A 4,414-nucleotide genomic window follows, 5' to 3' on the forward strand; every position below is an offset into this window, starting at 1 on the left:
TTAAGAAATCCAAGCAAGTTTGACTCCAGCTCCTTGCACATTTAATAATAATACCTTGTTTTGTCTTCCCAAGCTGCCCTACAAAATCTATGATCAACTCCTTAACTTCTTGATTTTTTCTCTTTCCTTTGGCTTCTCAACATATTTAGCAGAGTGAAATTTAATACTGATAGCACAGCTATTAGCACTTTCAAGGCTACTGAGACTTGTAGCCAATATAAAAACCCCAATATTTTGTTTTATGAAAACCAACTGTATTAGGCTAGGTTCTTAAGAGAAGCAAAACCTATTATATGCACACACTTCTTATTGCTTTGAGTTAGGTGCCTTCAAGTTGACTATGACTCATAGCAACCCTATTAACAACAGATTTGAACCTTAACCTATCCTGCACCAGCTTCATGATCAAGCCCAATGTTAGAGTCACAGTGTAAGTCAATCTTTTTGTGGCCTTTCTTTTTTTGACCCTCCACATCATGACTCTTTTCAAGATGGTTTCTTCTTAAAGTATGCCCAAAGTATGTGGGACAAAGTTTCATCACTTGGGGGAGGCGGGGATGTGGAGATACAGGGCTCTATGCATCTCTCTGAGAAGGCCAGAGGGACTGAAAATAGCACAGCTCCTCACTGCCTGAAAGCAGAAAGCAGATAAAGGACTTGTAGCCCAGCCGCATGGTGTCTCAAGAGCCACATCAGCAGCAAGAGGGTTTTTTGTTATTTCTTCAGACTTTATCACAGTTGTGATACAAAGAATGAGGTCTATTAGGGAAACAAGTTGAAGAGTAGAGGAGGCAAAGAATATCACCCTATGCAAAATGAGATTGTTAACCCCAGCAATACTGAGGCACGATTCCTCAATTAGTCCAGGCTCCACTTTCTTCAGCTCAGTAACACAAATTCCAAAAGCCTCTGGTTTCCTCAAACATCCAGGAAGATTTGCTTCAGAGCAGTGATAAATTGACTTCAAGCATCAACAAGAACAGTAAAACTTTAGAAAGCACAAATGTAAGAAGCCTCAGGTCACACTTTGCCACAGTTTTTCCACAGCAATGCCACAGTCTCTCCACCACAATCAGCAGGGTCTCATAACAGTTTCTTGCTCAAGTCTTCCTCAATCCTTACCACCCAGTGTGGGAAGCTCTCTCTCTGTTATCTTAATCCCACAGCTGTTGATGATTTGCAAAACCAAGCGTTTGCAGTTAAGGTAGTTGGAGACCAGAGTAAAAGGAATGACTAAAAAAGCCAACTTTAGGCTAACATCACAGCTGCCTTCTGACTTTTTTAGCTATTATTTCTTATTATCTAAAAAAATCAGCTGTCCCCTTACTATCATCTATATTTAGGAAAATATGTAAACCAGCTGGTTTACTACTTATGTCTTAATTATCTCATTATCAATAGAAATGTTTTAATCTTCCTAAAACTTATAAAACCAATTCTCAGAGAAAACAAGTATGCCTTTTTCTCCAAAGAATCTTCCATTACAGTTGAGTCTGCATTTATAAACAAAGGTCCAGTCCATAGCAAACTATCAGGTCACAGCAAGTAACACTAGTTCATAGTACTTTCAGGCCAGGACCAAGGTCAAAGGGAGAACCAAGGATCCAAGGAATATCAATATGTCAACAAAGGGAGTGAAAAGCCTCAACTACCATGGAGTGTCCCTCCCTAGAAAACCACCCACCTGGCTAAACCACATTGGAATATTGCTTCCTTTCCTCGCTAAAGATCCTTACTATAAAACGTGCCCTAGTCCACTTTGTTGTTGTTATTATGTGCCATTGAGTCGTTTGTGACTCATAGCAACCCTATGTACAAGAGCCCTAAACACTGTTCTGTGCCAACCTCGCTGTCTCAAACACATTCATTCCCACGAACCGGTCACAGAATAGATCCATCTCATCGAGGGTCTTCCTCTCCTGCGCCGTCCATTCACTCTCCCAAACATGACGTCCCTCTCCAAGGACCAGTCCCTCCCTGCAACATGGCCAAAACATGTCAGACGAAGCTTCAGAATCCTTGACTCTAGGGAACATTCTGGCTTCACCTTCACTAGGACAAACCTGTTTGTTCTCCTAGCAGTCCATGGTACATTCAACACTATTCTCCAGCACCAAAGCTCAAAGGCATCAATTCTCTTTCTATCATCCCTATTCACTGTCCAAATCTCCGATGCATAGCACGAAATTGGAAAGATTATAGCCTGGGTCAGGTGCACCTTAGTCTCCAGCCTGACGTCGTTGCACTTCAGTACTCTTGAGAGGTCCCTCACAGCTGACTTTCCCAATGCAATTCATCTCTTGATTTCCTGGCTGCTGTTACCAAGAGTGTTGACTGTGGAACCAAGTAAACTAAAACTGTTCATTATCTCAATCTATTCACCATCAATACTGATGGTGTCCATTGGCCCAGTGGTGAGAATCTTTGTTTTCCTGATATTGAGCTTTAATCCATATTAAAGACTGTAGTCCTTGACCTTCTGCAGCAAGCGCTTCAGGTCCTCCTCAGTTTCAGTGAGCAGGGTTCTGTCATCCTCATAACATAGGTTGCCGATGATTCTTCCACCAATCCTGATGCCACATTCCTCCTCTTACAGCCCAGAATCTCAGATGATCTGTTCTGGACACAGATTGAAAAGGTATGGAGACAAAAAAGATCCCTGATGGACCCCTTTCTTGATTCTGAACAATCCAGTGTCTCCCTGTCTGTTCTGATGACTGCCTCTTGGTCTAAGTATAGGTTTCACATTAGCACAATCAAATGTTCTGTGATTCCCATTCTTCTCAGAATCAGCCATAGCTTGTTGTGATCCACACAGTCAAAAGCCTTTGCATAGTCAATGAAGCACAGATAGACATTCTCCTAGTATTCTCTGCTTTATGCCAAGATCCATCTTACATTAGCTATAATATCCCTAGTACCACAACCTCTTCTAAATCCAGCCTGCACATCTGGCTGACATATTGTTATCTGTTGACATATTGTTCCAAACGTTTTGGATAGTTTTCAGCAGAATCTTGCTTACATGATATATCAATGATATTGTTCGATAATTTCCACACTCTGTTGGGTCACCTTCTTTGGAATGGGAACAAATATAGATCTCTTCCAGTCAGTTGACCAGCTGGCTGTCCTCCAGATTTCCTGGCACAACTTAGTGAACACATCCAGGGCAGCATCTGTTTGTTGAAATAAATCAATTGGTATGCTGTCAACTCCTGGAGACTTGTTTTTTGCCAATTCCTTCAGAGCAACTTGAACTTCCTCCTTCATCACCATAGGCTCTTGCTCATATGTTATTTCATGAAATTCCTCTGTGTCAGCCGATTCCTTCTGATACAGTGACTCTGTGTACCCCTTCCATCTTCTTTTGATACTTCCTGGATCATTCAACATTCTACCCAAAGTATCTTTAAGTATTGCCACCCGTGGCTTGAATTTGTTTTTCAACTCCTTCAGCTTAAGAAATGCTGAGTGAGTCTGGCCCTTTTGATTTCTGATTTCAGCTCTCTGTACATTTCATTATAGTATCTTGCTTTGTTGTCCCGAGCTGCCTTTTGAAATTTTCTATTTAGCCCTTTGATTTCTTTATTTCTTCCTTTAGCTTTGGCTTCTCGGCACTCTAATGCAATACTCAGAGTCTCATCTGACATCCTTCTTGGTCTTTTCTTCTTCTTTAGCCTTTGTAATGATCTTTTGCATTCTTCATGGGCGATTTTCTTGCTATCCTCCCAGAGCTCATTTGGTCTATGCTCATTGGTGCTCAAGGCCTCAAACCTGTTCCTGAGATGGTTTTTAAATTAGAGTGGAACCGCTGTGGTATTCCCTGGTCTAGCCCTCTGCCAGTTTCTCTCTCTGCAGACCAAGGAGTCCCACCCTGGAGACCCCTTAATAAAGCTTCTTTAGCTTCCTTTCTTTCTCTGGTCCCTCTCTTGTGTCCTTGGCCTTACATTCAGTGCTAAGACCTAACAAGTATAAAATATCATCTCTTCATCTGGTTGGTTTCTGGTCAACACATCTCCAGCCATCCATGGCTAGGTCCACATGGACATCAGCCACACACCCAGGAGTACACACTTCTTCCTGTGTTTCAGACCGGCTGGTCCCCGTACTCAACCTCAGTCCCACATGGGCCAAATCAACACATCTGAGATTTCCAGAATTCCTTGCTTCACAAACCAGTAACCCTTCTTAATTTATTCATTCATCATGTGGACATGATGTGGTATGTGTACAGTGCTGAAGGAAAAATCTAAAATCAGCCTGTCTCTTCATTATTCTCACTTTCGCTCTTCAAGTGGACCCAGGTGATCACCAAGAGTTGAGCATACTCACCAGTTTTTTTAACTTTAAAGTCCTAGAAAAAGAGTTCTGATGTGTCCTCCTTCCTCTCATCAAGTAGGCCCAAGTGCTC

Source organism: Elephantulus edwardii, unplaced genomic scaffold (assembly GCF_000299155.1).
Source record: "Elephantulus edwardii isolate Elephantulus edwardi_28Jun2011 unplaced genomic scaffold, EleEdw1.0 scaffold00252, whole genome shotgun sequence".
NCBI lineage: Eukaryota > Metazoa > Chordata > Mammalia > Macroscelidea > Macroscelididae > Elephantulus > Elephantulus edwardii.